The sequence below is a fragment of the Carcharodon carcharias genome, chromosome 3, assembly GCF_017639515.1.
Source record: "Carcharodon carcharias isolate sCarCar2 chromosome 3, sCarCar2.pri, whole genome shotgun sequence".
Lineage (NCBI taxonomy): Eukaryota > Metazoa > Chordata > Chondrichthyes > Lamniformes > Lamnidae > Carcharodon > Carcharodon carcharias.
The window spans coordinates 233,078,158-233,105,141 of NC_054469.1; the positions used below are offsets into that span (position 1 = coordinate 233,078,158).

The 26,984-nt window shown below is 43.7% G+C and overlaps 1 protein-coding gene across 2 annotated transcripts in view; it reads left to right on the top strand.

Annotated features, from left to right (window-relative positions):
• The first annotated feature begins 15,699 nt into the window (after window positions 1-15,699).
• LOC121275709 (C-C chemokine receptor type 3-like) overlaps window positions 15,700-26,984 on the top strand; it is a 58,258-nt gene continuing 46,973 nt past the window's right edge. The window contains exons 1-2 of one of the 2 annotated variants that reach the window (XM_041183290.1): window positions 15,723-15,855; window positions 22,779-23,022. The gene's annotated coding sequence lies outside the window, so the exon portion shown is untranslated. Of the gene's footprint in view, window positions 15,856-22,778; window positions 23,023-26,984 lie in introns of both variants that reach the window. The other variant, XM_041183291.1, reaches the window with a different exon arrangement.

Sequence of the window (26,984 nt, forward strand, 5' to 3'; positions counted from 1 at the left end):
TACTCCTTACCACCCCAGAGTCCAGGGATGGTGGAAAGGATGAACTGAACTTTAAAAAAAACATCAGTTAGGAGACAGGGAACAGCCCAGTATTCTAATGTGCCGTGGGCTACTCCAAGCAGGACCGCCAGGTTCACCCCATTTGAAATGATAACAGGTAAGGGCCATGCAATTACCTGAAGGCATTATAGTAGGAGGTGTAGGGCCACTGAAAGGAAAATTACGGACTATGTAAGGGAATTAAGTAGGCAATTACATGAGTTAAGAAAGGAAGTTAGAGACTGACGGATGATTAAGGATATGGAACCAGGCAAATCCAAAGAGCAACAACTGACCCCCCCAAGTGGGGAATAAGGTGATGGTCAGGGTGAGCTCGGAGTGAACAGGCATCGACCATACGAGGTAATTATGACAGGTGATACATGCGTACTTGTAGATATGAGAACGGGAGCCGATGTTAATGTCTCCACAGATCTACGATCCTGGTCATGGACGTATCAGTACTGGCAACAAGGTCGGGAATCATCACTGCTCATCCCACATCGCAGGAGGAACTTTGGTACAGCATGGACGGTGCCGAATGTGACACGCAAAGAGGAATGATAAATGTAACAGTAGGAGAACAAGTGCTTTCAAATTGTAGTAAGGGTTTGCTTCAGGGTGGGTGTGGGAGGTCTGCCACTACCCAGCCACCTCCCACCTCTACTTTCACAGTCTGAGTAGAGATAATTGAAGCCCCTCAAACCACACTGACTGATCCATCTTGTCCCACTATGCATCCAGGACTGGTGAATGGTTTGGTACTGGTTAATCAGAAGTTTTGTATGATAATGTACAGCATGAGCTGGTACCCGTAGTCTTGAATGTATCCGGTGTCGTCCTACCCCAGTGGTACTCAACTCATACCCAAGCACTCTATACGGCTCTGACGCGCCAATTGATGACTGAAGCAGTTCAGTTCAATGGCAAGATGCGATCAGGCTTGGGAAGGAACTGCTTTAAGCGCAGCCTGATAAATGATGCTGCTACGATATTCAATGTAGGGATATCATTGGTTATTCCAAAGCCTGGCTACTGTGCTTGAAAGTCATGCGGAGACTATCAATAAATTAATTGAAATAGGGAAAAATATTTCAGACGAAGTGAGCAGAAATGATGTATGGATCTTGGGCACTGGAACAAGCCCGAGAAAATTTAAGACAGATTAATGAGGGCAATAACCCCTTTATGGATAACTAATGAGCATTTATTGAATCTCTCAAGAATCATGGCTTGACTGGTTGCCAGCTCAGAGGTTTAACACCTGTATATAGAATGAATGTTGAATGTATAGTGAATAGTAATATGCTAATAGGCATTGTATTAGTAATACCTGTCATACCTACGTCAATGACATAACCCAGGCAAGATGCCCACACTGACTGCTGGTACGGGACCCCAGCTATGGGGCCCGTTTATACACCTACAAATGGACTTTATACAAATGCCTAAATGTATGGGATATAATTATGTTTTAGTTCTAGTATGTTTGTTCTCGCGATGGGTGGAGGCGTATCCCACCCGACTGAATGATACTATTATTGTTGTAAAATTGTTGTTGCGTGAATACATACCCAGATTTGGGATACCAGAGATTTTATCGAGTGATAATGGACCTCATTTTACCGCTAAAGTGATAAAGGTACTGTTGAGGGCCTGACAATGCAACCCTCACCTTTCCTGCCCATTCCACCCCCAGTCTACTGGGGCGGTGGAAAGACAAAATGGTATTCTGAAAAACAAACTAGCTAAATTATGTGAAGAAACTGGTTTGAAATGGCCTGAAGCTCTACCCTTGGCGCTCATGACTCTGCGCTGTCACCCTAACCATACCACCTCCCTCTCTCCTTATGAAGTTGTAATGGGACATCCAATGCGCTTCCCAATGGCCCCACCTTTGTCTGCTAGGGGAATAGACATCCACACTATGGATGAGAGAGTGATTACATACTGTCTAGCTCTCACTAATTCTCTCAAAAGCTTGCAAATATACGTAGTAGAAGCTCAGAAAAAGCCCACCATTGAGGATTGCCATCAATACGAGCCCGTGGACCTAGTCCTGGAAAAGACCTTCAGAAGAAAGAACTGTTTGGGACCTCGATGGAGGGCCTCTCTGAGTCCTACTCACCACCCATACGGCCGTGAATGTTGAAGGACGTCCCTTGTGGATCCATGCATCGCACGTCAAGCGGACGCTGATCTTGGATGGAAGTGCTTGTGTAGGAACTTTAGCTGAGCTGTCAGAATGCTGACTCTGATTTGGATCCTGTCCTGCAAGGTCCTTGCGGGGGCTTGGACTACCAATTCTGTGGTTCAACAAATGCAGGCCGTAGCCTTGCAAGTTAATCGGACTGAATGTTGGATTTGTTCTCATTTTCCTGTTAACTCCTCCTCAGAGAGATGCATTTCTTGGCTTTTCCCTCAGATTCTACATGGTCCCTAGGTAATACATTCATCGAGCGTCCATTTGGAGAGGGAGCCCACGTTTGTGGTCGTTAATGGGGAGGCCTGGCTATGCGTCAGGAGAAATTATACCAAGGGTAGCCCTCGGGTAGGCGAGCCGCCATTGGGTTCCTGTGCCTACCTTGCTGCTTCAAGCCAGCTATCTATTCCCTCCCTCTCCTCAGGGATCAAGACCCCTCTGAGGATGAAGCCCGGCGGCTAGGATACAGAGAACTTGGCTAAGGGTGGTGGATTGTCCTTGTAGGACAAAAGGGGGGAAGTGTGGTGGCCTAGACAATATAGGGAACCCACTTAGTACTAAAAGGGTTAATGGAGAAATTGAATTAAATGCCTAGGCCTAAGAGAAAAATACTGCAACCTCGAAGAACAATACCATCTTGTCTGACTATTATTGTAGGATGAGCCCTGAGACATTCCATGTTGTTCTTTCTCAGGCCAAATGTAATTAAAGTTGTGATAAGCATTTGCGTAACCACAATGTCTGTTGTGATGGGAATGGAAATTTACTGGAACATGGATTGGTCAGTAAACTTATACAAATAAGCGGATTAAGTTGTGCAAAATTTATTGATTGGCTGTAAAATGCTTTCAAGCAAGTGTTTGTGTATTCTGCTTTGAGACAGTACAATAACTCTCGCTATATTGTTCTCCCTTGAGCACAAGTAATAAATGGGGTTTCTACGTATGAAATGATGCCTTGGTGTGATTAATTTCTGACAACTGTATCAATTGCAAACACTATCGAGGCATCTCCCAGCTGAGCATCATGGGAAAATTGCCCATATTGCCTTTGTCAGACTGCAGATCCTGACTGAGTGCATCTACCCCAGATACTAATGCGGTTTCAGAACTGGAAGATCTACGATTGATATCTTCTCAGCCTGGCAGCTGTAAGAGAAATACTGTAAACAAAGGAGACCACTGTATATTGCCTTCATCAATCTCGCTAAGGCATTCAACCATGTGAGCAGAGGCAGTCTATTTAAACTGCTGGAGAAAATTGGCTGTCCACTGAAGCTACTGAATGTGCTGTCCTCTTTCCATAACAACATGATGGGGAAGGTCAGCTATGGTGGGGCAACATTGGACCCTTTGGGATCCGTAGTGAGGTCAAAAAAGGTTGTATTCAGGCATTGACACTCTGGCATATTCTTTTCTTTGCTGTGTCATATGCCTTCAGACGATGTCTACTTGCACATCAGAACTGACGGAAAGCTGCTTAGCTTTGCTCGCCTGAGATCTAAGACAAAAGTGCACCAAGGCTTCATCGGAGGGTTGCTCCACACTGGCGATGCTGTTCTGGCATTCCATACCAAAGAACACCTTCAGTAGGAAATCGATAGGCTCTTTCACACCTGTAAAGAACTTGGTTTGACCATCAACATCAGGAAGATGAATGTCAGAGTCCAGGAGGTTGCCATACTACCATCTATCAGCATTGACAATGTGACCCTGGAGGTTGTCGAAAACTTCACCTTTCTAGGCTCTAAAATCACCAGCAATCCACATCTGTATTGCACAAACTGTACCTGTTATGGGTAAGAGAGTGTGGAGCTATAGTAACCTGACTGAGAGCACCAAACTGCATCTTCAGCACACACCTCCACCGTGTGAGACCTGTGCATCAGATGCTAGCAGGAGAAGAAGCTGAACAGTGTCTACCTTCGCTGTCTCAGCACCTCTTGGCAGGACAAGGTCACCAACTCAGATGTCCTGGAGCACGTTATTCTATCAGCATACACTCATTGCTAAACTGACAACGCCTGCGCTGGCTTGGCCATGTTCATCAGATGGATGACACCCAAAGACCTTCTGTCCAATAAACTGGCCACTGGGTCATGACCTCCTGGGGTTGTCAATACCTCCACGACAAGGACGCCTGCAAGTGAGATATGAAGATGGCAGACATTGACACTAACAACAGTTGCTGGTGGCCATGACCTCTGAAGGCTGACTATTTGGAAGGGCGCTGGAAGAGGCAAGCAGAAATGAAAAGCTCAGCTGGCTGAGAGAAGGTTCCAGAGAAAACATAGGCCGGTGAGTAGTGCACTTCTCAGCCGACTGTCTTCCTGTGCAGCACAGGCGACAGGGGCTGCCACGTCAGAGTGGGGCTCCTGAACCACACCAGGAAATGCTTAACGCAAAGTTGACCACCACAGCGCAAACCATCATCTTTCAAGACAGAAGGCTGTCACAGACCATGGATTGGTGGCTTCCTAATAACCCTTGAGGTTAACAATTAAAGCAGCATATCTACCATAACATGAATTACTATTGAGGTCAACTGCAAAGCAAAGCACAACCATAGATACCAAGATCCAAGTAGCAGGTGCTTTCAGAGCCCAGCACAATTGCAACAGCTTCAGACAGGAAGCAGCTTCAGGCTCCATAGGCAAGGCAAGGCAAGGCAGGTGACTCCAGGTTGCAGGCTCAGCAATCAATGTGTTTCAGCAAGGTAAAAGCAAAATACTGCGGATGCTGGAAAATTGAAATAAAAACAGAAAATGCTGGAAAAACTCAGCAGGTCTGGCAGCATCTGTGGAGAGAGAAACAGAGTTAACATTTTGAGTCTGTATGACCTTTCTTCAGAGCTGAAGCAGAGTCATATGGGCTCAAAACGTTAACTCTGCTTCTCTCTTCACAGATGCTGTCAGACCTGCTGAGTTTTTTCAGCATTTTCTGTTTTTGTTTTAGGAGGAATGAGTTACAGTTTCCTTTGCAGTTGACTCTCCAGAATCTTGGCACGACAGATATAGTGTGCTTGCAGGGGAGGACAGATAGGCCTTGCAAGTAATCACTCGAGAAGTGCCTTTGTACACAGTTGCCTGTTGTGTACTCTGGCTTTCCATGGTCATGTGACTTCTGGTGTCATTCTTTTGTGAGTAAAAGATTGGGAGAGAAGAGAAGCATTTTACCCATCACATAGAACATTGTCTCAGGAGTGTGTCGCTTTTTGTTAGCTATAAGATGGTTAGCAGCAGAAACAGCAGAGAATAGCTAAAACATCAGTCTGTAACTTTGTACAGGACATTGACCATTGTGGGGATCAGTATGGCTTTGAATATTCCAGTACCAGCTCCTATGGAAGAAAGGCAGATTTGAAAATGGACTGGAATTTCTTTCAGTCTCAATGGCAGAAAAATGAAATTGCCACAGAGTAAGACAAGAAATCTGAATGAATAAGAGCAGCAACTCTATTACCAGTGCTTGGAAAGAGTGCTACAAGCTGTATTACATCCTAGACCTCACTGAAGAGTAGGAAACCAGTCTTGTGAAATTTTGAAGGCACTGAAGACCCACTTTGAACCCCCTACTGATGTTATTTATGAACACTGTGTGTTAAACAACAGAGCTCATGGAAGGTAGGGAGAATATTGATCAGTATGTGGCCGTACTGAAACGTCTAGCTGAATCTTGTGTGTTTGAACAACTGAAGGGTGGTCTGATCTGCAGAGGTATAGCATCAAGTTAATGTGAAGTGTCAGCTCGACACTAGTGCTACATGTAACACCACTGACCTGTGTGAGGTTGCTCAAGAGGGTGACCTGAAAATGAAGCCATCGAAGATAAAGTTGAGGCTATGTGATGGAACGATAAGGACAAACTAAACTGAGAGGACAATGCAATGGGAAGAAAGAATATCTGCTTGTGGTTCCAGGTGGTAGACATGAAGCAAAATCTACTTATCTCAGCTGAAACAAGTCAAAAGCTTGGAGTGATAATTTTCGCTGTACAAGAGGAGATTTGCAACGTTTTGCATGGCACCAAGCCATTGACCGCCGAACAGACCCAGACAAATTACAAAGATGTTTCACAGGTCTTGGATGTCTTCCTGGTGAATATCATCTTGAAGTAAATGAGAGTTTGAGACCAACTTAATATCTTCAAGGAGAGTTCCAGCTGCTCTCAAGTCCAGCCTGAAAAACAACATAGAGGATCTTGAAAAGAAGTGAGTAATCAAGAAAGTGAAAACTCCTACAGACTGGATTAGCAGCATGGTAGCAGTGACACAACCCAGAAAGCTGAGAGTGTGTACAGATTTCAAGGACCTCAGTAAAGCTTTGAAGAAATCTCATGACCCTTTGCCAACCATTGAAGAAATTTTGCCACAACTTGCCAAGGCAAAGATTGTTACTGATCTCAGTGTGAAGAATGGACACTAGCTTGTGAAGTTGGAGGGAAGCAGCAGTTTTCTGACTACATCCTGGATGCCATTTTGGAGGTACAGATCGTTGTGCATGCCTTTTTGAATTTCTATTGCTCTGGAAGAGTATCAAATCAGACAGCATGAGATCTTCCAGGAATGGAAGTGATTGTGGATGATCTTCTAGTGTATGGATGTGAAGATATGATGGAAGAAGCTATCACAGACCATGACCAGAAACCAGTGAGAATGCGAGACAGAGGTCACCAAATGAACCTGAAGCTGAACAAAAGATAGTGTAAATGACGATGACTGACATCAAGTACAGTCCAGCTCACTGCAAAGGATATTCAACGGTATGGGGCATAGAACAAGAAGAAGCGTTCACTTGCATCAAGCAACTAGTGATGCTGAGGTACTATTATGTCATGACAAGAAGGGACAGAGAGTATAGACAGTACAAATCTAAGAGTAAATCAACAGATAAGGCTGGAGGTTACAAAAATAATAAGGACAAAACTCTTTCTGAATGCATTTAGCATTGGAAACAAAACAGAGATAAATTAGTACAATATCCTGCAACTGCTTTTTCTCTTCAGGTGCTTATCCAATTTCCTTCTGGAAGCCCCGACTGTATCTGCTTCCTTGTTTGCCTGGAATTAGGCGTGCCTCGCCACTCATCAATTGTCAAAGTATGTGAACGATAAGAGCAAAGTACTACGGATGCTGGAGATCTGAAATGAAAACAGAAAATGCTGCAAATATTCAACAGGTCAGGCAGCATCTGAGGAGAGAGAAAAAGAATTAATGCTTTAGGTCTTCAGTTCTGATGAAGCATCATCCATCTAAAACTTGGGCTGGATTTTACATTTTTTGGCGAGACGAGGGAGGCAGAACAGAAACTGAGTGGTCCACTCACTCAATCCTGCCCTCACTGTCTCAGTTCATCCAATGAAGCAACGTCACTTGGCCAATTAGTGGCCATCTGGCAGGAGGGAGGCCAATGAGAGGAGCAAATGGGAGGCTCCGGGCCCAATCAGCACTGCAGGCTGGGATGTCATGTGGTAGAAGGTGCAAAAAAGCTCAAAACTGATTTTAAAAACTGTGCCATGTTATTGCTGCAGGAAAACATTCTGAAACCTTTTCACATCTGGCGCCCCAAAAAATGCAGCAATGAACAGTTTCAGATGATTGGTTCATTCGTAAGCTCAGTAGCTTGTTAATTAGTAATTTCAAACTGGCTGGCGAGCTGCTGATTGCTGTGTTCGCTCGCCTTCAATAATTTGGGAGAATGGCTTCATAACATTGTATTGCTGGCCCGATGTAATCATGCCCTTTTTCACCTTCACGTGGTAAGGGGATGGGTGGCATGAATATCAATCAGCGAATATCATTGCTGCAGGAGTTCCTGAGGGTAGTCACCTAGGCCTGAACATCTTCAGCTACTTCATCAATAACCTTCCCTTCATCATAAGGTCAGAAGTGGGGATGTTCGCTGATGATTGCACAATGTTCAACATCATTCGTGATTCCTCAGATACTGAAGCAGTCTATGTCCATATGCAGCAAGACCTGGACAATATCCAAACTTGGGCTGACAAGTGGCAAGGGACATTTGCGCCACACAAGTGCCAGGCAATGACCATCTCCAACAAGAGAGAGCCTAATCATCTCCTCCAGACATTCAATGGCATTACCATCACTGAATCCCCCACTATCAACATCCTGGGCATCACCATTGACCAGAAACTGAACTGGGCCAGCCCTATAAATACTGTGGCTACAAGAGCAGGTCAGAGACTGTAGAATTCTGTAGAGAGTAGCCCACCTCCTGACTCCCCAAAGCCTGTCAATCATCTACAAGGTACAAGTCAGGAGTGTGATGGAATACTCCCCACTTTCCTGGATGCGTGCAGCTCCGACAACACTCAAGAAGTTTAACACCATCCAGGATGATGCAGCCCACTTGATTGGCACCATATCCAGCTCCTTATACATTCATTCCCTCTGTTTTGTGTTCAAAGACAGCAAAGCTTCTTCGTGCCTTTCTCAGTATAAGGCCTTTTTTGAACTGATGTAAAATGTCTGCTTACAGAGAGAGTGCCTCATGGCAGAGGTCACATGACTATGACAAGCCAGATAGGACATGTAGTATTGTTGCATTTCAAAACCCAAACATTCCCTTTTCCACAATGAATAAAATACACAAAAATCCCACCTTTCCCTAGGAACGAAAGACAAATTTGCATGCACAATCATGTGTAACTGTGAGATACTCAAGTTACCCACTGTACACCCACTGTTCTCATGCATTAACGACTGTTTGTTCTACTAGTCAGTGTGCATAAATAGTCTTTAAATTGTGCAAACCTCTTAATGGTATGCACATGCGTTGTCATTGGTTGTTCATCTGGGTGATGTTCCTTTTCCAGACAGTGTCATTCCCATGCCACTTGTTGCCATGGTAACTGTTGTTGTTCCATTGCCGTTGTTGGGACCCCTGGACCTCTGGGATTGATGGTAGTTCTATACTCTGTACAGCTGATGAGATCCCATTTTCCTGACCGGCAGACTGCAGTGAAGGAATAGCTTCTCTTGATGTCCATATATGCCTGCGGTTGCGCCAGTATATTTGATCGTTCACTTCCACTCCTGCATACTGTCGACATTACAACTTCTCAATACATGTCCCAAGTTGCCAAGTGGCCTGACTCCTGTTGAGAGCACTGAAGGTTTGCACCCTGACTGGCTCTCCAATGCTGAGCTCTAGCAAAGGTTTGGTAGTCTTGTCAAAATTAAATTTATCTTTCTGCCGTTTCACCTTGATTTTTTCACTCAAGCCTGTTACTACTTCTGGTTTCAGTAGCTTTTTTGTTATTGGAAGATCAGTTTGTGTGTGGCATGACATTAGTCTTTGGACTGGACTATCTTCCATGCCTTCAGTCAGTGTGTTTCTTTGCTCGAGAATTGCCATGTTTACATTTGTGCGAGATTTGTTCGACTTCCTGATGATTCCTTTGCAATTTTCACTGCTGCATCAGCCTTTCCATTCAACTAGGAAAAATGCTGAAATGATGTATAGTGTTGAATTTCCTAATCCTTTGTGAAGCGGTTGAATTCTTCACTATTGAACTGAGGACCATTGTCACTCATCACAATGTCTGGAATGCCATACTGACTAAAGTGTGCTTTCAGGTGTTCTACTGTTTCTCCTGTCATCGTTGAAGTCAACTGGTCTAACTCCCAGTAGTAAGAATAGTAACATAATCAGTTCCTGCTTTATCCATGGTCTGCCTGAGATGTCATGCATCACCAACATCTCTCTACCTTGATTAGCTTGGTACATGTCACACACATTGCGCTGGCCAACATGGTCTTTAATTTCATTGCTCATGTTTGGCCAATAGGGCACTTGTCTTGAAGTTCTGATGAAGAGTCAAGTGGACTCAAAACATTAACTCTGTCTTCCTCTCCACAGATACTGTCAGACCTGCCGAGTTTTTCCAGCTATTTTTGGTTTTGTTTCAGGCCACTTCTCTTGCCTTTCTCAGACTCGATTCAATTCCTTGATGGCTTGCATGGATGCACTTCAGCATCTCTCCTCTCTTCTCAGAGATAACGACTCTATTTCCTTTGCACAAGATGTCATCTTGGGCTGTCAATTCATCTTGGTGTGCCCAATATGTTCTTGTGAGCACAGGTGTGTCCTTGATTCTCTCAGGCATCCTTTCATCACTACTTCATGTAGCTGTTGGAGAGTTGCATTCTGTTGGGTAGTTCGCTTGGTTTGAGCGAGGCGCTTGTCTGTCAGATTCAATGTCTCTGCTGGAGTGATGACTTCCAGATCATGTTGAGCTGCTGCTTTGCATTGAATCTGGAAGCTTTTACATTCTGTTGTAGCATCCTCAACCTCCTTCATGGGGAGTGCTGCTCTTGACAGCATGTCTGCAATGTACATCTTTTTGCCTTGCTTGTATGTCATGCCCAGATGATATCTTTGTAAACAAAGTAACATTCTTTACAGATGCTTTGGAGCAGATAGTATTGGTTTGAGAAAAATGCTTTGAAGAGGCTTGTGGTCAGACTCCACTGTACCTTTGTCTCTCTCAAGCAAGTATTGATGAAAATGCTCCCAAGTAAAAACAATAGCCAGGCACTCTTTCTCGATCTGAGCATAGCGTCATTCCATTTGCATTAGTGCCCTGGATGCAAATGCAACCGGTTGTCCTGCTGCATTAGAGTTTCTCCCAGACCCATCTCACTGGTGTCACACTGCAAGGTGAGTTCATCATTGATGTCATAATGCTTCAGCACTGGCATTGTCATCACTAGTTGTTTGATTTTAGTGAACGCTACTCCATGTTCTGTGCCCCTGTACCACTGCAACCCTTTGGCAGTGATCTTGCATAATGGTTCACACTCAGATGATAAATTGGGCAAAGATTTTGCTAAATATTTCACAAATCCAATGAATCGTTACACTGCTTTCACATCTGTTGGTCGCTGTGTTGCTGCTACAGTGTTCACCTTGTCAGGATCTGGGCAAAGACCTGTTGCTGTCAATACATGACCTACGTATTTCAGGCATCTTCAATTGCAATTTTTTTCTTGTTCAGCTTCAGGTTCGTTGGGCAAGCTGTCTCCAGCAGTCGTATTAAATTCTCATCATGGTCAGCTATAGCTTCTTCCGTCGTGTCTCCACATCTATAGACTGGTAGGTCATCCACGATGGCTTCCACTCTAGGAGGATCACTGACTATCTCATGCTGTCTGTGTTGATAGTTTTCTGGATCCATGGAAATGCCAAATGGCATGTGCAACCAACTGTATCTCCCAAACAGCATCTAGAATGTAGTTAGAAAGCTGCTGCTTTCATCCAGCCTCACTTACCACTAACCATCCTTCACATCTAGTGTATAAAGAGCTTTGCCTTGGCAAGTTGCGGCAAGGTTCCTTTGATGGTTGGCATGGGGGAGTGAGATCTCTTCAGCACTTTATTTAGATCCTTTGGGTCTAAGCATACCCGCAGCTTTCCAGGTTGTGTCACTGCTGCCTGCTGTTAATCCAGTCTGTAGGAGTTGTCACTTTCTTCATTACTCCCCTCTTTTCCAGCTCTTCTATCTTGTCTTTTAGACTTGACTTGAGGGCAGCTGGAACTCTTCTTGGAAGATGCTGAATTGGTCTTACACTCTCATCGACTTCTAGATGATATTCTCCTGGTGGACATCCCAACCCTGTAAACAAATCTTTGTACTCCTCTTGGATCTTTTCGGCAGTCAATGGTTTTGTGTGCTGTGACACGTTGAAAATTCTGTTGGCATGTTTGTGGTTACCAGTCCCACATTTAGACTTGCTCCAGCTGAGATGAGTCCCAACTATGATCTGGAACACCAGATCTTCCTTCTTCCCATTGCATTGGGCTCTCAGATTAATTTGTCCTCTCAGTATGAATATTGTGCCATCATATATCCTCAATCTTATTTTCGAGGGCTTCATTTTTGGATCACCATGTTAAGCTACTTTGCACAGGTCTGTGAAGGTCATGATGTTGCATGATGCACCAATGTCCATCTGACACTTGTTTGCTTGATACTCTCCTTCTGTGGTCATTATTGCCACAGTTCACAATCCATTTATCATCTATAGACTTGATGGAACCACCCTGTTGTATCGTGTATCCCACTCCTGTGTTCAAAGACAGCAGTGCTTCTTAGTGTCTTTCTCAGTGTGACATCTTTATTGAACAGATGTAAAATGTCTGCTTACAGAGAGAGTGCTTCATGGTAGAGGTCACATGACTATGGCAAGCCAGATAGGACATGTAGCTCTGTTGCATTTCAAAACTCAAACACCCTCCACCACCGACACACACAGGCAGCAGTGTGTGTACCATTTACAAGATGCACTGCAGGAACTCACCAGGGCTCCTTCCACAGCACCTTCCAAACCCGTGACTTCTACTACCTAGAAGGACAAGTGCAGCAGATGCATGGGAACACTATCACCTGCAAGTTCCACTCCAAGACATACACCATCTTGACTTGAAAATATTTCACCATTCCTTTAATGTTGCTGGGTCAAAATCCAGGAACTCCCTTCCTGTCAGCATTGTGGGTGTATCTACACCGCAGGGATTCAAAAGTCAGCTCCACCAAGGGCAACTAGGGATGGGCAATAAATATTGGCCCAGCCATGCAGCAAATCCTTTGAATGAATAAAAAAAACTCTCCTCTAGCACACTGTTTCTCAGTAACTGTGTCTGGCCTCATCTGAAAAAATGCCCAACTACTCTCAATATGGACATGACAGAAGGTTCACAGTTACACTTTAGTTTCCTTTGGCCACTTCTACTTCAATTCTCCTTTAGGTTATTGCAGACTTTTTAAGTCCCCTTGCCTTCAGATTAGGCAGTTTGAAAGATTGGTATTCAATCCATTCCATCCTTTTAATGTTGCTGAATTTGTATATTAGGGCTGTGTTCTGAGATAGTGGACTCTAGAGGTGGTACTTAGTTACCGGACAGAATCTAGTCATACACTGGTATCTGGTTAACTCTTGTTTACTAGTATTACATCTAAACAGGTAACTGAGTAGACACATTTCTCCTGGGCATGGTGTTCCAACTTCTCTCTCAAGAGTCTAACAAATTGAAATGTGCTAATGGTGACATTAAGGGTAGAAAGCAGGACGAGCAAGGTACAGATAGCCCTAGTGGGGGTGGGGTGGTGGTGGTGGGGGGGGTGGGGGGGTGGGGGGTGGGGGGTGGGAAATCGAAATAGGCTAAAGGAGACAAAACAATGGATGGAAATACATTTAAAAATAATGGAAATAAGTGGGAAAAGAAAAATCTATATAAATTATTGGGAAAAGGGGGATCGGAAAGGGGGTGGGGATGGAGGAGAGAGTTCATGATCTAAAATTGTTGAACTCAATATTCAGTCCGGAAGGCTGTAAAGTGCCTAGTCGGAAGATGAGGTGCTGTTCCTCCAGTATGTGTTGAGCTTTACTGGAACAATGCAGCAGGCCAAGGACGGACATGTGGGCAAGAGAGCAGGGTGGAGTGTTGAAATGGCAAGCGACAGGGAGATCTAGGTAATGCTTGTAGACAGACCGAAGGTGTTCCGCAAAGCGGTCACCCGGTCTGTGTTTGGTCTCTCCAATGTAGAGGAAACTGCATTGGGAGCAGTGAATGCAGTAGACTAAATTGAGGGAAGTGCAAGTGAGATGCTGCTTAACTTGAAAGGAGTGTTTGGGCCCTTGGATGGTGAGGAGGGGGGAGGTAAAGGGGCAGGTGTTGCATCTTCTGCGGTTGCATGGGAAGGTGCCGTGGGAGGGGTTGAGGTGTAGGGGATGATGGAGGAGTGGACCAGGGTGTCCCGGAGGGAATGATCCCTGCGAAATGTCGCCAGGATGGTGAAGGGAAGATGTGCTTGGTGGTGGCATCATGCTGGAGTTGGCGGAAATGCTGGAGGATGATCCTTTGAATGCGGAGGCTGGTGGGGTGATAAGTGAGGACAAGGGGGACCCTATCATGTTTCTGGGAGGGAGGAGAAGGTGTGAGGGCGGATGCGCGGGAGATGGGCTGGACACGGTTGATGGCCCTGTCAACCACCGTGGGTGGAAAACATCGGTTAAGGAAGAAGGAGGACATGTCAGAGGAACTGTTTTTGAAGGTAGCATCATCAGAACAGATGCGACGGAGGCGAAGGAACTGAGAGAATGGGATGAAGTCCTTACAGGAAGCGGGGTGTGAGGAGTTGTAGTCGAGGTAGCTGTGGGAGTCGGTAGGTCAATATTCATTACAAGCCTACCGACTCCCACGGCTACCTTGACAACAGCATCCGCAGTATTTTGCTTTTATCTAAGTTCTTCTTGTCGACTGGTTGCTTTGCAATTAATTGGAATTTAAAAATAAATATTTTTGTTCTAACTGGTTTAAAATTATTGTGCCTCATTGAGTTCAGGACAGAATCAACCCAATAATCAATTTAGAAGAAATTTCTTTATCCAGAGAATTGTAAGAATGTGGAACTTTCGAATGCAAAGAATAGTTGAGCTGAATAACACAGATACGTTTAAAGGGAAGCTAGATAAATGAATGAGGGAAAATGGAATTGAAGCATAGGCTGATAAACTTAGATGATGAAGAGTGGGAGGAGGCTGGTGTGGAGCATAAACACAGGCAGAAACCAGTTGAGCTGAATGATCTATTTCTCTGCTGTACATATGTGATTCTTCATACTGGTTATTGGATTTGGCATCATTTTGATACATTTTAAAGCACACGGAGATAATTTTAATTAGACCTAATCCAATGTGGGACAGAGAGGATTGGATTGTCTCCCTGTTTTATATTTGCCCGATTTTACTTTCCATTAACTGTAAACATCTCAAGGTGCTGTGAAAGACTGTGAAGATTCAGAACACAAAAGTGACCATTTTAACCCTATCTATGTGATAGAAACCAGATGAGAGGACAGTTGATGTCAGTCAAGTGATTAACTCACTGATGTCTTGCCTAGGTTCTGCCGTCTTCCATTTTAACCTGATCTTTTCAACAGGCAAAGTCCTTCTTTAACTATACAGATTGAGGTCCAGTTTTAACTCTGGCCTGAATGGGGAAACTTCTGCTTTCTCACCAGGTGAAGGCAGCCAGAAGATGCTCCAGGACAATAAGACGTCATTAACGCTAGGTTTTGTGCAATCCTCTTGAATCCATCCCCTCCCTGTGACACCTTCTTGCTGGTGTACTTTCCTTGAATGACAGTTAACTATGGCCCAGTAAACAAAAACTCTCACTCACTGACCAGCTGCCCATTTCCACCTATTTGTCCAGGTCACCTGCTGCCAAGGTTGGATGTGCTTAGCACTTAGCCCACTTCCTGCCAACCCTGTCATTCCTCGCGCATCACTCCCAGTTAAAATCCCTCTTAAAGAGTTAATAACATTCAGTTGGATGACACCCAGCAACCATTTCTATTTCTATAATATAGAAACTGACATGTAGCTCTAGTGGTTGCAAAAAATCAGAAGTGAATCTATAGGTGATATCTGTATAGAAAGGAGAAAGTTTTCATTTAAATGTTTTTGCAGATCTCCTCAAGAGAAGACAGTCCAAGGGGTTATTCGGAGTGATTTCAATTAATGATTGAAAACCCATTTATTGGACATTTTCCAGATGAGTGCTTTCTGATTACAATCAGAATAAGGTTTGCAAATGTTTGTTCTTGCCTTGCTTAAAATTGCAGGTGTTTGTTGGAATGAGACAGATGACAATTTGACTTTCTTTATTACTGATTGCATCAGTTGCTGAACAGTCTGTAGAGTATAAACTAGTTTCTCAGCATTGACATAAAGTTTTATTGCCCACAGCCCAGGTTAGAAATACAGTAAAAGCTGATCAGATTTGTTGTGATCTCTAAAACTGTTGGCTGAACATCAGTGTTACGGATGGATGCAGATTTGTTGACTGATCAGTTTTGTGCTGCCAAATATTAAGAAAATACATGGCATTTAAAACTTATTTTCCTTGTGGCTGTAACATTTAAATTATGGCAAATGTTTTCACATGTTGTTTGAAGAGTATCAAGTCAGACAGGTTCTGTATTTTCAATGGTATCGTCACTGACTGTTTCTTGTTATTAACTGAGCTATCCAGAAAAAACCTAATTGGTCCATACTTATTGATATATCCCTTTGCAGTAGATGAGTTTGTTGACTGTGGCATAATGGGGAAACTATTTCTCAAATAGAACAATTGTAACCCTATCTACTTGGAAGAAACCGGGTTAAACCAGGATGGATAAATATTGGTATTTTCCCTATTTTGGTAGCTCATTTTCTCCAGCTGACTGAGATCCCATTCCTTGAGCCTGTGGACCATGTGTTGACACAATCAAGATAACTACATGGCTTCTTCTCAGCTCGTTGTCTTGCATTCCCTATTAGGAGTTGCAGGAAAAGCATAACTTCTTCCTGCTCAGGAAAGCTTTGCAGTTCCAGACATTCCAAAGACATTCAATGCCATGGTACAAGAATGGAGCGTGTGCCTGTAACAATGTCTGTACTGTGTTCTGCTCTGCATTTTTTAATTGCTTCTGGCTTGATGTTATTGTTATTTTGAGAGTTGGCCATAGGTGGTAGCTGCTTTCCCAATATGCAAATCGAGCTCTGCATCAAGAGACAGGTTGTCACTGTGGATCTAAGATAGCAGAATTTGCCAACCACTTCCAGCGGGGTGTTATTTAGTGCACCCAGGGGCAGTTATGACACAGCAGAGGGTAAATGCTGAGCTGCTCAAGTCCCAGAGGAAAACTTGAAACAACTGTCACAACTAATTTTCAATTTGTATGTTTCGAGATGCGGGCTTTGAATTGAGTAATAAAACCACTGATCTTAAGAGGTTTTAATAAAACTAAATTAAACCTTTATTAATAAGAGAAATTATTCTAAATACATACATAGATCTCCAAATTACCAATATGATAACTTCCAAATCCCCTAATCAATCTAACTCTCAGTTAAAAACAAAAACAGAATTACTTGGAAAAACTCAGCAGGTCTGGCAGCATCGGCGGAGAAGAAAAGAGTTGATGTTTCGAGTCCTCATGACCCTTTGACAGAACTTGAGTGAATCCAAGAAAGGGGTAAAATATAAGCTGGTTTAAGGTATGTTGGGGGGGTCGGGGGGGGGGGGGGGTTGTTGGGTGGGGGGAGAGAAGTGGAGGGGGTTGGTGTGGTTGTAGGGACAAACAAGCAGTGATAGAAGCAGATCATCAAAAGATGTCACAGACAATAGAACAAAAGAACACATAGGTGTTAAAGTTAAAGTTGGTGATATTATCTAAACGAATGTGCTAATTAAGAATGGATGGTAGGGCACTCTAGGCATAGCTCTAGTGGGGATGGGGGGAGCATAAAAGATTTAAAAATATTTAAAAATAATGGAAATAGGTGGGAAAAGAAAAATCTATATAATTTATTGGAAAAAACAAAAGGAAGGGGGAAACAGAAAGGGGGTGGGGATGGAGGAGGGAGGTCAAGACCTAAAGTTGTTGAATTCAATATTCAGTCCGGAAGGCTGTAAAGTCCCTAGTCGGAAGATGAGGTGTTGTTCCTCCAGTTTGCGTTGGGCTTCACTGGAACAACGCAGCAAGCCAAGGACAGACATGTGGGCAAGAGAGCAGGGTGGAGTGTTAAAATGGCAAATGACAGGGAGGTTTGGGTCATTCTTGCGGACAGACCGCAGGTGTTCTGCAAAGTGGTCGCCCAGTTTACGTTTGGTCTCTCCAATGTAGAGGAGACCACATTGGGAGCAACGAATGCAGTAGACTAAGTTGGGGGAAATGCAAGTGAAATGCTGCTTCACTTGAAAGGAGTGTTTGGGCCCTTGGACGGTGAGGAGAGAGGAAGTGAAGGGGCAGGTGTTGCATCTTTTGCGTGGGCATGGGGTGGTGCCATAGGAGGGGGTTGAGGAGTAGGGGGTGATGGAGGAGTGGACCAGGGTGTCCCGGAGGGAATGATCCCTACGGAATGCCGATAGGGGGGGTGAAGGGAAGATGTGTTTGGTGGTGGCATCATGCTGGAGTTGGCGGAAATGTTGGAGGATGATCCTTTGAATGCGGAGGCTGGAGGGGTGATAAGTGAGGACAAGGGGGACCCTATCATGTTTCTGGGAGGGAGGAGAAGGTGTGAGGGCGGATGCGCGGGAGATGGGCCGGACACGGTTGAGGGCCCTGTCAACGACCGTGGGTGGAAAACCTCGGTTAAGGAAGAAGGAGGACATGTCCTGATGCTACCTTCAAAAACAGTTCCTCTGACATGTCCTCCTTCTTCCTTAACCGAGGTTTTCCACCCACGGTCGTTGACAGGGCCCTCAACCGTGTCCGGCCCATCTCCCGCGCATCCGCCCTCACGCCTTCTCCTCCCTCCCAGAAACATGATAGGGTCCCCCTTGTCCTCACTTATCACCCCTCCAGCCTCCGCATTCAAAGGATCATCCTCCAACATTTCCGCCAACTCCAGCATGATGCCACCACCAAACACATCTTCCCTTCACCCCCCCTATCGGCATTCCGTAGGAATCATTCCCTCCGGGACACTCTGGTCCACTCCTCCATCACCCCCTACTCCTCAACCCCCTCCTATGGCACCACCCCATGCCCACGCAAAAGATGTAACACCTGCCCCTTCACTTCCTCTCTCCTCACCGTCCAAGGGCCCAAACACTCCTTTCAAGTGAAGCAGCATTTCACTTGCATTTCCCCCAACTTAGTCTATTGCATTCGTTGCTCCCAATGTGGTCTCCTCTACATTGGAGAGACCAAACGTAAACTGGGCGACCACTTTGCAGAACACCTGCGGTCTGTCCGCAAGAATGACCCAAACCTCCCTGTCATTTGCCATTTTAACACTCCACCCTGCTCTCTTGCCCACATGTCTGTCCTTGGCCTGCTGCATTGTTCCAGTGAAGCCCAACGCAAACTGGAGGAACAACACCTCATCTTCCGACTAGGCACTTTACAGCCCTCCGGACTGAATATTGAATTCAACAACTTTAGGTCTTGACCTCCCTCCTCCATCCCCACCCCCTTTCTGCTTCCCCCTTCCTTTTGTTTTTTCCAATAAATTATATAGATTTTTCTTTTCCCACCTATTTCCATTATTTTTAAATATTTTTAAATCTTTTATGCTCCCCCCACCCCCACTAGAGCTATACCTAGAGTGCCCTACCATCCATTCTTAATTAGCACATTCGTTTAGATAATATCACCAACTTTAACACCTATGTGTTCTTTTGTTCTGTTGTCTGTACATCTTTTGATGATCTGCTCCTATCACTGCTTGTTTGTCCCTACAACCACACCAACCCCCTCCACTTCTCTCCCCCCACCCAACACCCACCCCCCCCGACTCCCCCCCCGCCCCCCCCCCCCCCCCCCCCCCCCACCACCCCCACACACACATTAAACCAGCTTATATTTTACCCCTTTCTTGGATTCACTCAAGTTCTGTCGAAGGGTCATGAGGACTCGAAACGTCAACTCTTTTCTTCTCCGTCGATGCTGCCAGACCTGCTGAGTTTTTCCAGGTAATTCTGTTTTCATTTTGGATTTCCAGCATCCACAGTTTTTTTGTTTTTAACTCTCAGTTACACCTCCGTTAAGGTAACAGTAAGTCAAATAGATTTCAAAAGACCCAGGCAAAGTAAACGATACCTTAAACAGTCTGATTCAAAGTGAGATCTCTTCATTTCAGTCCCTGGGGGCTGCAGTTCGGTACATACAGGCTGCAGGCTTTTTCACACTTGTTGGATCTTAACCCACCTTTGGATCTTAAACTGCTTCCCTTACAAAGTTTTCTCTCCTTTATACATATTTTCCCCTTTGAATGCAAATTTCCATTGTTTCACTATGTCTTTTGAACTTTATCTCTCTACTAATAAAAAATCTACCATAGTACCAATTTCACCAGTAATCTTTGGGGAAAATAAATAAACACACTATTTCTTACTACTTCTGCTGGCTATGTATACATTACACCCCCTCCTTTGAATTCAAGCCACTGCAGCTTGTTTAAAAATGCAAATGTTCCCTTTACATTTCACATTCTCAAACTTCCCATGTTTACCGAATTAACATTTCAAACCTAAATCTCTCTCATTACATCAAAGCTCCCAGGCTAGCTGCCTCTAATTCAATGAAGTCTCACACGCACAGTCACACACATAGACACATCCCACTTTTACTCCATTTTACAATAAATTTCACTAACATAATGGAAATTATTATATCTTCCTAACAGGGACAGTGATTTGACAGCCTGCTCATAACCAGGGTTTTCTGGATGCTTATAGTAAGGGAAATGTCTAATGTGTCTTCATGTAAATAGCTTATAATATTTGACCATGTGGGATGCCACAGCCCAACTCAGTCACATCGCATCACTCAGGAGTCTCTTTTCTTCCTCTTTACTTAGGGATATTGAAATTAAATGCAACATTTCAGATGCTAACAATTTAGACAGTAGCATTTAGATGGGAGAGAGAGAGAGAGGCCCCAAACTCGCAGTGCTGTTAGATCTGAAGTTTGAGGTTACAGGATGGAAAAATATTGCAGTAGGAAACAAGCAGCTGGGTTCCCCTTCATAAATAATTAATGAAAATTATATCATTTAAGCCTTTTGGGCCAACTTGCAATTTTTCATTTAGACACATTTCTCCTTCCCCTCCTGAAGTACTATCTGTGAATCATTTTCTATTTGTCTAACCAGATACCCACTCAGTGCTGAGTTAATTAATCTTACATGGTAGCATCTGGAGTGCTGCATTTAATATCAGTGTCCTAAGAAAATCAAAATCTTTCTAGCTGGCTTTTCTGAGATGTTTATTCAGCTTTCCAGTTAGTAAATGTCTTTTCTTATTGAGTAGTCTTTTCCACAGTTATCCTTGTTCTTGTTAGTTTGCTGCACCTGCCATCTGCAGATAATATGCTGCCTGAATAATTGAATTCTTGCACCTGTTCTAGTTCACCTCTTTTATGAGTATATGAATATTTCTTGGTAATTTTGAGATATGTATCCTCTTGGTTTTGTTCATGTTCACTTTCATTCCAAAGTTCATGCCTGCTGTTACTCGCCTATCCATTAGTTCTTGTAATCCTTCTCCTGTGCTTGTTACAAGTGCTTTGTCATCTGTAAATGAAACTGATGTTACAGCACCCTACCACCACCACACCCCCCCCGAATATTAACACCAGATCCGTGTCTTTAACCGCTTCTTTGATTGTTACTTCTACATAGACATTGAAGAGGACTGGAGATAAACAACACCCTTGTCAAACTCCTCTTCCAATTACACAGGGCTCCGACTCCCCTTTGGTTACTCTCACTGTTGCTGTTTGACACACCTACAGTTTTCTTATGAGCCGTCTATCTCTCCAGCCTACCTGAATGTCTTTCAGCACTGTCCAGAGATTAATCCAGTCAACTCGATCAAATATATTTCAAAATCAACAAAACAAGTACATAATTTGTGTCAAAATTCTAAACTGCATTCACTTTTTGATCTTATAATGCCAATTGCTTCTCTTGACCTCCTTGCTCCCTGGAATCCAAAGTGGTCATCGTCGATGCAGTTCTATGCCTTCCCACCCACTCTCTTTGTGCTTCCTATCAGGTGCAAGAATTCAGGAAGCATAATATTTGCAGCTTGAAGATACAACAAAGAAGTAAGAACAAGGATAGCAATGTGAAAGGTTGTATTTGGTACGAAGAGATGGTTACTAACTGGAAAGGTGAATAAATAACTCAAGATGTGGCTTATAAAGAGCTTGATTTGGAGTGTTGTTTTGTATGGATGCAGGATGTAGACTTTCTGGAGGGAGGAGATCAACTTGCTAAATAGCTTTGAAATTTGGGTTTGGAGGAGAATAGAAAGGTAACACGTTATGAAGTGCTGAGGAGAGTGAATGAACGAAGAAATTTGTTGAACATAATTTGGAAAAGTCAGAGTGACTGGGCAGGACATGTTTTAAGAGGAAATGGACATGTAGGAGATGTTATGGAGGAAGATTTCAAAGAGGAAAAGGAAGGAAGAGAATATCAATGTTGGATGGCTTGAAAATTGAAGGAAGTTATTGCCAAATGAAAAGAATGGCACACAATGGAGAGGTATGGAAATTCTACTATGAGCCAAGGAACTGTCTTTGGGAAGAGCACTCATGATGACAATGATGATCCCAAGCAAGTAAAAGGGAAGAAAGGAAACTCCTGAGGGATAGACAGGTAGCATAATAGGTTAATAGTTATGGCAATGAGCTAGTGATATCATAACGTAACAGTGACATCAGCAGTTATGTGCTAGAGATTCTGTAGAAAGATGGAATAGTCTGTACATAAGAGAGATGTGCTTACCTAGAAGCTTATCATGTACATAGTGTAAATAAAGTAGTTTTGAAACCTGAGTCGGACCTAATTCACTGAATGAGTAAGAGAGGGAAATCTTCCCAATATAGATTAGGCCACAAGTTAGCTGAAGAGAGGTCCAAATACTATTCTCTGTGGAAACCAAAACACAAAACATGGTGGCAGCGATGCTGATGCCAATCTAACAATGATTTTGTGCCATCGACAGAACACCCTTGGGGAGAAATCAGAAGAAGACTCCTTCAAAGGAAGAATCTGAAGACTTACCTTGATGAGAAGCGCACTGAGAATCAGTAGCAATGTCAGCACCAGTCGGACAGTCACTGGCCCTTCTGCAGCCATTCGAAAACCTTGAAGGGCCACATAGATGCCAGTGTTGGGAGTTGTAGAAAAAACCCTGCCTGAGATATCAAGCAGCATCAGGTTTACATGCCAAAGAGCAGAAGAACCAGGTTAGTTCATTCTTCTATGCAGATGCCTGTTGCCAATGATGTCCTCCTGAGACAGGGGTAGAAGGGATCTCTGCAGATTTCAAAACCATCCTAAAAGCAGTCAATGCATCTTTCAGCCCAAAATGGAGTCTCATAGTTGAGTGGGCACAACCCAATCGCTGATCCCAAAGAGCAGGGGAATCTGCTGAATTGTCTCTTACAGACCTGGATAGGCTAACCACTTGTTGTGGGTATGGTGCTTTGAAAGATGAACTTACGCATGATCGCATTGTTGTTGGAGTCTGTGATGAAAAGCTGTCAGATTTTTTACAAACAAGAGACAACCTAACTCTCAAACGGTTCAAAACACTTGTTATGATCCCTAGCTGAGGTTAATCCTGGACAAGCCTGATCCTAGAGTGAAACGCCAGCTTGATAGATCCTAACTTTTATTTGCTTGTTTTGATACGTGGAGAGGGGCTACTGAACAGAGCCACAGGAGTCAGCTAATGAACTTTTAACAAAAGCATAAAATGTTTATTAAACAAGAAAAGATGAATTATATTACAATACCCCTTCACCTACAGCTATACCTTTACAGATATATACAGATTTGAAAGAATAACCCATAGACTCATAGATGTTTACAGCACAGAAGGAGGCCATTTGGCCCATCATCTCTGCGCCGGTCAACAATGATCTGCCTATATTAGTTCCATTTTCCACCACTTGGCCCATAGCTCTGGAGGCTATGACAACACAAGTGAATATCTAAATACTTTTTAAATGTTACAAGAGTTTCTGATTCAACCCTTTCAAGCAGTGAGTTCCAGAATCCCACCACCCTTTGTGTTAAAAGAATTCTCAACTGTCTTCTTAGCTTAAATCTATGCCCCTGGTTATTGACCTCTCTGCTAATGGAAAAAGTGCCTACCTATCCACCCTATCTATGCCCCTCATAATCTTACTCACCTCTATCAGGTCCGCACTCAACCTTCGCTGCTCCAAGGAAAACAACCCCAGCCTATCCAATCTTTCACAAGCTACATAAGCTATCTTATACTCTAAAGTCCACAGTAAGTACACAGTCCATGTAACCAATAGGCAACCCATGGTCAGACACACCACACTCTGAAACCAAGTGACAGATGCCACCTCAACCAGATGCTATGGATCTCTCCTTAACTCCCCTCAGATGCTTGTCGCACCATGAGCCAACCACTCTCGCTGAATTCTGTCTTTCACACGAGAGTTTCCAATCTCCACTCTCCAAGAACTTACTTTGGAATCTTCTCCCAAACTGATACTTTTTCTCAGACCCTTCCGCAAGGGTTTTGAACTCTCTTTCTGATGTTCCTTTTCCCTGGGTCACCATATATATTCAAACTATCTTCCATGCACTCTCTCTCACTGATTCAGCTGTCAACAGTACATTACTGCTTTACATGCCGATAGCAAAGAGTTACATGCCTTCAGTTGTCCCTTTGGACATTCTTGCCTCTTTCAAACTTTTCTCACCTTAAATCAGCTCTCTGCAGCTTTTGTCTCTTCAAACCTGAAGCTTGGAGCCTTTCACTCTGCACTCACTCTCAACTTTTCTTAACAGTCCCTTTTCCCAGGTTCCTGTCTTTCCTTTGACTAGAAGCTCTATTTGGGACTTTCTCCTGTTCAACTCCCTGGATTTTGGGGTCTTTAGCTTGGGACTTGCTATCTGTCCCCTTTGCTCCAGTCTGTCTCTGCCAGCTACTTGCAATCAGTTTTAGCTTGGGACTTGCTATCTGTCCCCTTTGCTCCAGTCTGTCTCTGCCAGCTACTTGCAATCAGTTTTAGCTTGGGACTTGCTATCTGTCCCTTTTAGGTGGCTTCTGTTTGGCCGCTATCTTCAAACTGAGCACAAAACTGCTGTTTCTTTAATTTTTCTGTGTGTGTCTGGGGGGTAGTGGGGAGGGGGACCTACCTATCCAGACCCCTGTTGCTGGACAACAGCCTAGTTTCTCGACTCTTGTTTGTTTAACTTAGCTTCCAGAGTCATACACCTCTCATTAGAAATACAGGCACCTTTTAAAGTGAGACTAAAGCTCAATTTGGCCTTTTCTTAACACACAGATCAAGAAATACAAATTAAACTTAAACATTAAAGCTAAAACTCGTTCCTAACACTCAAAAAATGCAAATATAACTTACTTAACCAACTCTATTTGCTAACATGCTTGGCCGGCTGAACTTAGGGAGTAAAATCAGGCTATAATCTGACCGAGATTTCGGATTAGCCTGTTAGTTGGGCAGGCCCTAAGGTGGCAGCCATGCCTACTGCAAAGACTGCCAAAACAGATGAAAGAGTGGGAAACCCTCCAGCAGCCATCTTGAGGTGTCTACACTGCGGGGCTAAAAAGCAGCACAGAAGGCAAGATCGCCTAGCTGGGGCTGCAAAGTGTTTCCAATGCAGAAAGACAGGACACTTCAAGTAGTCCTGTAAATCCAAAAAAAATTAAAAGAAGAAAGCAATAGAATGTTTATGATATGCAGATAATTCGGGAAATTGGGAATAAGGAAAGAACTGAGATTACAGATTTCCTAGGAAAAGTAAAGGATCAAGAACAAGGATTTTGGTCAGTTACTTTGGAAGTTAAAGGCTTTAAAAGTGACTTGAAACTTGATACTGGCGCTGGGTGTTACAATACTGGCTCAAAGCAATGGACATCCAGCATTAAATTGCAAGGTCCAGGCAGTACAGATCTTCAAGTAAAGGGCCAGATAACTGGCACCCTTCACCAAAAGGGGTGACATATTACAGAGACCTCTATATCATGCACAATTAAATCTCCAATCTTTCCTGAGTGGAAATGCATGTATACAACTGAGCATTCTGGAAAGAGTAGGCAAAGTCATACAACACGACAGCTGAGTACCATTCATGCAGGAATTTTCAAAGTCAGGTACAGAATCAATGCATTTCAATTCAGCAGCAGCTGATGAGGTCTATTCATTGACAAAGACACCATCCACTGGATCCCAGGAGGACATTGAGAATTTTTTTTATATTTGCTTATGGGATGGGGATGGAGATGTCACTAGTTAGGGCGGCATTTATTGTCTTTGAGAATTGAATGGCTTGCCAGGCCATTTCCGAGTCAACCTACTTTATGGGCCTGGAGTCACATGCAGGCCAGACTAGGTAAGGAAGGCAGATTTCCTTCCCTAAAGGAAATTAGTGAACCAGATGGGTTTTTGCAACAATTGACAATGGTTTCATGGTCATCAGTGGACTTTTAATTCTGTTTTTTAAAATTCAAATGTCACCATCTGCTGACGTGGGATTTGAACCCTGGTACCCCAAAACATTACCCTAGGCCACTGCTCCAGTGACAATACCACTATACCACCAGTCAGAAGGTATGGGAACTGAAGGCACTGCAGCAGATGGTAACCATGTGCAACAGGGCATTCTGGACCTAGAATGGCTCTTTCCTGAAGGAGGTTAGGAGAAAAAAACCATTGCAGCAATGAGTGATCTGTGCAAAAATGAGGCACTAGAGATTGGTGCGCTCTTTGAGTATACCACTGCCGAAGCTTATGAAGCCTCTATGATATTTTTTGAGGAGACAGCTGTGTTTGAGAGCAGGACTCATAAAGCATTCCACTGAACCCACTAATGATTGCATGATCTTAGCGTGCTGTCCAGGAAGAACAAAACATTTGATTCCATGGTGGATTACACTGCCAGAGTGGCTGTGGAGCTTATTATTTTGGGTGAAAGTAAGTTGACTTCCACACTTCAATCTCATCAGAAAGTCATCCTTCTACTAAAGTTGTCCTTGAGCGCAGAAGCAGAGGCCAAAACTACATGATCTTCTACAGTTGAAGAGTCCTATGCAGAAATCTTGTCTAGATTTCATTCTGGAGATTCATTCTATTGTTGAATACCTTCTTACGTTAGCACAGTCATCCCATTACCTACAGTGGAGCTGAAGCAATTGTAGCAA